Source organism: Benincasa hispida, chromosome 3 (assembly GCF_027475165.1).
Source record: "Benincasa hispida cultivar pf3 chromosome 3, pf3_genome.v1.1, whole genome shotgun sequence".
NCBI classification, from domain to species: Eukaryota; Viridiplantae; Streptophyta; class Magnoliopsida; order Cucurbitales; family Cucurbitaceae; genus Benincasa; species Benincasa hispida.
Window position 1 is genome coordinate 54,486,448 of NC_143480.1, and position 8,981 is coordinate 54,495,428.

Sequence of the window (8,981 nt, forward strand, 5' to 3'; positions counted from 1 at the left end):
CCTTATGGGACACTTTGAGGCATGGGGGGGAAGTTTGAGTACGGTCTAGAAATGTTATTTATGTTGTATCCAGTACGTCTATTATCTAAGAGAGAATTCAAGTCAAGATGGAGATTTGTTGGAATGTCTTGAATTCAAATCATAATTGGTTTAGGAGATTTTAAGTCAAGATGGAGATTTGTTGAAATGCCTTGAATCCTAATCATAATTGATTTAAAAGATTTCAGGTCAAGGTGAAGATTTGTTAGAATGTCTTGAATCTTAAACCTAATTAGAATTTAGATTTGTTGGAATGCCTTGAATTTTAAACCTAATTAGAATTGATATTTGGTATATTTAATTCTTTAATTCTTTAATTCTTTAATTCTTTAATTCTTTAATTCTTTAATTCTTTTCCTTTTTCACTTAAGGTTTAGATAAATGCACTATATAGAAACCCACTAACCCTATATGCATTATTTAGTAGATTCTGTATTTTTCATAATCAAATATTCTCTCTAATAAAATTGTTCTTCCTCTATTCCGTGGACGTAGATAACATATTGTTGGTGATCCGTAAATTTGTGTGTCAATCTTCTCTTTTTTCTTTTTACGTTATTTTGTATTCTTTAATTGTTGATTTCCTAACCGTTGCTTTATTTACAACATCACCTACGCCAATGGACTTGACATTTGATGTATAAATATTAATTATGTGAATGGTAGTATAAATGGTATCCACCACATCTTTTGAGTTGAAATGAATGTGACAATGATTTTAATAAACTAGAAATTTTAAATCTACCTTCTAATTTATGCTCATCCGCATTCACATTGATTTTCTTACTCTTTTTCACGGGAAGAAAAAATCTCTCCCATCTTATTATTGGAACAATTTTTAGGTCAAACATTAAAATTCAACATTTCATAGTTTAGGAACATAATTGATTAACTTTTTTTAATCTAAATTGGGAGTGAATCATCAAGTATTATCGAATGGATAATTTTAATACATGTTTGAAAGTGATTTTAAGATTGTTAAAATCATTTGTCATATTCAAGGTAAATCGAAATGTGTTTTTAATCACTCAAAATAATTAATACTCAACATTACACTTCTAAAATGTTTGTTTAAAAACAGAAAAATGATTTTAACTATTTTAGAATTACTGCCAAATATGTCTTTTATATATGACGATCTAACTTTTTTTTTTTTTTTTTTGGGGAGGGGGGTAAAGTATTTTTTTTATTCATGTGCTTTGAAATTTTTGTTTAAATTTAATCCATATATTTTTAAGAGTTGATTGCACAAAAAACAATTAGGCCTAAGATAATAAAAGATGTAGCACAAGAATAAACATACTAGAGATATGACCCAAAATTAGTGTCAGATATTGTTGATAGCAGCTATCAATGATAGTCATATTGGTAAATGACTAAAAAACTCACACACAACCCACTATTTCGCACTTCTTCTTTCGGTTTTCTTAAATTGAAATTTATCGCTGATAGTAATTATCGGTGATAGACATTAATAGCTACTATAAATTACTATAACCGATAGCTGCTTTCAGCAATAGCTTTCAATTCGAGAAATATTAATACAACTTTGAAATAATAACACTTGAAATATTAGCTTTCAATTTTCTACCGCCATCATTGGTTATCATTGATACAGTTTTGTCAATTGGAATCAAACTTGAAATATTAACACTTAAGGCTATCAGTGGCTATCAATGATAGACTTTTATAAATAACTATCAACATTCAAAGAGATGAACATTCAAAGTTATAAGTGATATAAGTATATCAATGAGAAGTCTATAAATGACTATCACTGTCTATGAAGCACAGATACTTCATGTGAGGCAAAAAATCAGTATCAGACACGTATCAGATACCAATACTTCCAGATACTTCTCAGATACGTATCTGATATCTTCAACGTATCAATATCCTCGTTTTTTAGAAATATATATATTAAAAAACATATAAAAGATGACGCATCCTTAGACGTATCCGTATCTTAGTTTTTTAGAAATTGACGAATCGTCGTATCCGATCGTATCCATATCGTGTAGCCGTATCTGTGTCTGTGCTTCATAGATCACTGTTGTATACCTAAATGATATCACTAATATCATTAATACCATTAATTTAATTGATATATACCTAAGTCATATCACGGATATACACATATCACTGATAGTTTCTATTAGCGAATATCACCAGTAGCCTCTATCAGTGGCTATCATCGATAGCTTTTAGCAGTGGTTATCAGTGATAAACTTTCATCAAATAGAATCGTTTTTTTTAAAATCATTAATATTATCGATATATGAATATCGCCTAAGTTCTATCACTGATATCACTTATATCGTGATTATCCGTGATATCTTTTATCACTGATAACATGTTATTAGAGATAACTTTTGTCATTTCTTTTTTCCATCAAATAATATGTTGTAGTTGATGGCTTCTATCGCTAATAATATACTATCAATGATAACTTCTAGGCATCTCACTTACACTTTAGTTCAAGATTCAACTTTATTAAGTAATTAAATTCACTAAGTTGGCTATCAATGATAGACTTTTATAAATGGTCATTAACTGCGAAAAAAAATCATCAAAGATAAGTTATCAATAATAGAAAATATTAGTAACTTCACTTATAGGCTTTCATTAGTGACTATCAGTTTAGAAAGATGAACATTCAAAGCTATGAATGACTATTATTAAAAAAACTCTTATCATGATTATCAATAATAGACTTTCATCACTAATAAACTTCTATCATTGATATCTACCTAAGTTTGATATCATTAATAAATGAATATGACCGATATCTATCTAAGTTCTATCACTAATATCATTAATAATTGATATTACCAATACACATATATACAAATATTATGATACACATATACACAAATATTTTAATTTGTGCCCTTCATTTTGGGCCATCTATGCCATTTTTCCAAATTTATTACTAATAGACTTCATATTTTTAAAGTCCTATATAAAAAAAATTAAAAAAAAAATCTATTGATCTATTTGATAACGTTCTCATTTCTCGTTCTTTGAGAAATAAACTTGTTTAATAACTATTATCGTTTCTTCTTTCAAACTTTTAAGAAATGTTTCTAGAAATTGTGCAAATTTGAAGATTAAGAAAAGTAATTTCTTTCAAAACCGTTTTCATTTGCTATTTATATATAATGTTTCATTATTATAATCAAGCTTGATTAAAAGAAGAAGAAGAAGAAGAAAGGGAAGGGAGGAGAAGGAGAAGGAGAAACAGGAGAGGGGAAGAAGAAAATTGGAGAAAAGAAAAAATAATTTTAAATGTCCATATTTGCAAGACAATGGATGACAAAATTGGAAATTAGAAAAAATTCAAAAACTGACTGGTCAACACTTCTATATTTGCAAGTTTCTTAAAGATATGCTATATTTTAGATTTTTTCCCCTTATTTTGCTATCTATTACAAATATCCTATTTTTCAATTTTCAATTTAAGTCCACATACCTTTATAAATTTTAAATTTTAGTTTATCGGATTTAATTTTTATTAATTTTTCTTAAATAATAATATTAATTTTCATGCAAGAAAGTATTAATATATTTTTTTAAATTTATAATGAAAGTGCCAATAGATAACAAAATATCTTTTTTAAATATCAAGAATAAATTAGCATAAAGACTCAATTCAAGATCTATTAAAATTAAATTGGAAGTAAAATTAAACCTATCTTAACTAAAATTGAACAAGTCTCAAATTACGATAACAAAAATGTTATTTTATTTTATTTTTTAAGGAAAAAAAAAACAAAAACAAAAACAAAATGGCTCTTAATTATATAGAAAAATATTTTTGTAATTAATTATCCACAACTAATTAATGTGTCAAATTTTGTTTATGGAACCCCTACCTGAATTAGGATGAGGAATCTTAGTTTCAAGCAAGGATAGGATAGGGACGAGAATGAGATTTTTTTTTTTTTTTTTCCCACTATTTCTATCCCATGCATGGAGATGAGAAATAAATCATACTTCCTAATCCTATAATTATAAAATAAATTAGATTAAAATATTATTTTGATAGTGTATTTTCGATTTCATTTTATTTATATCTATATACTTTAATTCAGTAAATTTAGTTCTTTTATTTTCAATAAATTCTAAATTTCAGAATTAATTTTTATCAAAATAATAATAATTACCATGTAATAAAAAAAATGTTAATAGAGAACTTTTTTTTTCCTTTTAGAAAGTTAACAATAAACTGACGAGTATGGATTAAACTAGGGGTGTACATGGGTTGGGTTGACAGTATTTTTTTTTATCCAATCCGAAAATTCAGGTTGGTTTGATTGACAACTCAAATGACCCAAATAAAGTTTCCAACCCAACCCAACCCAACCCGAATTTTAAGGGTTATAACCTAAAATGTAAGGGTTTGGTTGGGTTGTAGGGTTATAATTTTTTTTAAATTTTTAATAAAAAAAAATAAATCACATAAAATTAAGATGTTAAATACCAAATATCTATGATATTTATTGTAAACTTTAAACAAAGATAAATATCATAACAATTTTAAAAGAAAAATATTAAAAATTCAAAAAATAAACAATACAAAGAAATCAAACTTTAAACAAAGAGGAATATATATATATATATATATATATATATATATATATATATATATATATATATAAAATTCGGGTTGGGTAGGGTCAACCCAAATTTTTTTTAGCCAACCCACAACCCAACCCAACCCTTACATTTTGAGTTGGGTAATCCGGGTTGTTCGGGTTGTCGGGTTATTTGAACACTCCTAGATTAAACTTTAGATTTATTGAAAATATAGGGACTAAAATTAAACATTTGTAAGAAACCTAAAACGAAACAAGCTACTAAGTATTATAATTATATTAATATTTGGTGAATTAAAAAAGAGAGAGAGATTATATGAAATATTAGAGTAACTTTTTTAAATAGCAAAATTATTGGAAATATTTTTAAATATAGTAAAATATCAATATGTCTATATTTGTGAATAAGTTGCCTCATTTTATTATATTTGAAAACAACCCTTTAGAGGTGTTTGGTTTACCAACATGAGTTGAGTTAAGTTGGTATAATATACCAACTCAATGTTTGGCTAACCAACTTTAAATGTTGATGAAGTTGAATTAGTATATATTAACAACTCACCCCAAATATCTCTTCTTCTAATGTTTTTAATGGCTCCACCAATCGGCCACTGTTGGCGACTATCGCTATCACACTCTAAACTAACTTCAGGTTCCGACAACCATCTTCGATAACAACTCTGGCGACCAATTCCAGACTCCAACAACCACCTCCGATGACAACTCTGCCTAACCAATGTTTTTAGTGACTCCACACATCGGCCACTATCACTGTTACACACCAGGAACTAACTCCGGGCTCCGACAACCACCTCCAATGACAACTTCAGCGACCAACTCTGAGCTTCAACAAATCACCTCCAGTGGCAACTCTGGCGACCAACTCCAGGCTCCGACAACCACCTTCGTTGACCAATTTCAGGCTTTGACAACCTCGGAAGACCAACTTGACAACTAATTTCTAGCTCCAAAAACCACCTCCAATGACAACTTCGATGATCCAACTCCGACGACCAATTTCAAGCTTCAGCAATCACCATCGACAACAACACTCTAATGACCACCTCTACCTTCATAGGCTACAAAAATCACCTCTGCCACAAACTTTGATCAAAATTACCTTCGATGACCACATTCAAGCGAGCAACTCCAATGACCAACTCAGGATTCAAAAACTACCTCTGACGACAAACTTTGGCAACCAATTCTAATACCACCTTCATGCAACCAATTTCAGGCTCTGACAACTATTTCCAACTATAAAGTCCGATAAAAATTATCTTCGATGGTCAACTTCGACGACCACCTTCACGCGACCAACTCTGGACTTTGAAAACCACCTCGGGCAACAAACTTCGACGATGAACTTCAATAACACCTTCATTTGACCAATTTCAAACTGATGACTATTAACGTATACTGTAAGGTTGTTGATTATATAAATAATAATATTCTGTCTGCATTAAATGTAATATTTATACGTAAAAAATTGTAAAATATATTTTTATTTAATTGATTCATATATCAAATGAGTTTTGAGAATATTTAGACGAAAAGTATGTAACATATAACAAAAAAATCATAAAATGAAGATTTTTTTTAGAACATTTTCTAGTAAGAATTAGTGAAAAATGGACATTTGTTCTATGATGGTTCTCCAAGTTTGGAGAAATTTAAAGTGAAATTGTTCAATAAATGTGATAACATTCTATTGGTTGTTAAAATGATGGGGGAGATTCAATTAAAAAAATCATGATAGAGTAAAAATACAGAGCAACAATTGAAAGAAGAAAAAAAAGAAGATGATGATAATGAGATTCATAGAGAAGAATTAGGAATCAAAAGTTTGGATTTGTCTTGGATTTCTCATTTTATTTAACCATATTCTACCGAAAATGTAATAAGTTAATTGTTGTTTATCACCCAAAAAAGAAAGAAAGAAATAAAAGTTTTAAAAATTAAAAGAAAAAAAATTATAATTCATATTTTGTTCAAACAAATATGGATACAATTATTGAATAAAAAAGTTTCAAAACAAAAATAGTGATCATAAAAGTAGATTATTTAGAGTTCAAAAAGTTACACTAGATATCCCAGACATATAAACTCAACTCTGCACCCCAAACACATATGTATAAACTTAGATCAAATAACTCTGCACCCCAAACACAGACATGTGAACTCTACAGATATATGAACTTCACAAATATATAAACTCCAGACATCCTATCTCAACTCATTATCTCAAAGAACTCCTTAATATTTTGTAACTTTTGATTCATGTAGTTGCATTTATTATTATGATTTAAAAGAAATTAATATTATGATATAATATGTTTATTTATTCAAAACAAAGTTTACAAATTTTACCCTCATTATAATTTAATTAAAAATCAGCTTTAGTCCCTAAACTTTCATAAACTTTCATTAAAATAATATAGTCTTTAAACTTTAATTTGTAATGATTTAGTCTCGTATTTTTAATTTTGTAACAATTTAGTGATTGGACAAAAGTATGTAACAATTTAATCATTATACTTTAAATATATAACAGTTTGGTTTTTATCGTAAAAATTATTGTTAGATTTAATGGAGTTTCTTTCCTACATTGATCAATAAACTAATTAAGGACCCAATATATTTATAAGCTACAAATTCTTGATCGGCAAATAATAACAATCAACATTTACTTTTGTTGAAAATTTTTACGATTTAACTTGTTCCAAAATTGAATACATACTCAATTATGAGGATAAAATTGTTGCATATTTGAAATTATGGGAATTAAATTGTTCCCAATCAAAGTTGGACTAAATTGTTAACATTTTTATAAAGGTTGTAAGTTATTTGGATCCACTACACTTGTATTGAAATTATAAAACTACAAACGCCCTTTTTTAAGCTTGATTCAAAATTTAGGCATACATAGTGATCCAAAAAGTTTTCTACCTATTGATACATAGAGAAACAAATGAGAGAATATTCATCTCATCTGGTCTAATTTTACAATAATGTAGCATTACAATTATACACTAGAAGAATTTTGGGTTTTAATGTCAGTTTTAAATCGACATTAAAGAACTTTAATGTCGATTGATAACCAGAATTAAAGATAGTGTTATTAAAGCCCTTTAATGTCAGTTTTAAACCGACATTAAAGGGCTTTAATAACACTGTCTTTAATGTCGGTTGCAACGGACATTAAAACCCTTGACACTAAAGCCCTTTAATGAAATTTGCAACCGACATTAAAGCCCTTTAATGTCGGTTGCAACTGAAGCCCAAGAATCAAATGAAGCCCTTTAAACCGACATTGAAGCCCAGAATTTGTCCGTTTTATCAATTATTGTCCATTTTTTTTAAATTCCGTCGCCGAATCCATTTTTTCGGTCAAAAAGTATAACATGACACATCATCATCGAACGATGTGGCTATGACATATTATTCATGTATGGATTGTAAATCTATTACATTTAATTCGCAAATTCTGCTATAAAATTATCAGTTAAAAGATCGAACAATAATTCAAGCCTTGAAAACACAAATTACAAGTAATACAAACATTATGAGTTTACTGTCCCTCTCCACTTGGAAGTATGGATCCCTTCATAATTCTTCTTGAACATACCCTCCCAGCTTCAGCAGTGTCTGGTTATAGGCATCTTTGTCTGACCACTGTTGTTCAAAGGATCACAAACAAAAAAAAGTTTAAGACAAAGGATTGAAAGTGAAAATGTGATCAGAATTCATATTCAATTAACCGTGTTTATTGGGAATGTGCATAAATGGTACATTCAAGGCAAAATTCTTGTAATGAATGTGTTGGATCTAGAGTTCCCCAAGAAAAGGCATAAAGAGGTTGCGATACCAAATCTTTACTCCTTTGTTGCACCTGCAAAACAAGAAAACTCAATAGTTGAATAAATGAGAGAATCTTCTTTTTCAAGATCTTAAAGGAGAGAAGCTTGGTTACCTAGATATGAGATACGAAGACGATGAAAAATTTTCGGCAGTATAACGATGCTACCACAACAAAACCAAAAATTTACCTTGAACCTGTTTAAAGAAATACACTCCCAAAAATATTTCACAACCACTTGTTCTCAACAGAACTATCAGAATTCCCAAAAAATGAATATTCAAGAACACATACATCAATAAGCAAATTTAGCTCACAATGTACTTCAAATCTCAAAAGTTGTCACAAAAACTACCATAGTGCATGAATAACCCACAAACTACAATAGTGCAACCTAAAAACTCAAGCACCTTGAATCAAATCTAAACTACAAATAAATAATACTCATGAGTCATAAACGGGTGTTACATTCTAATCTAATATGG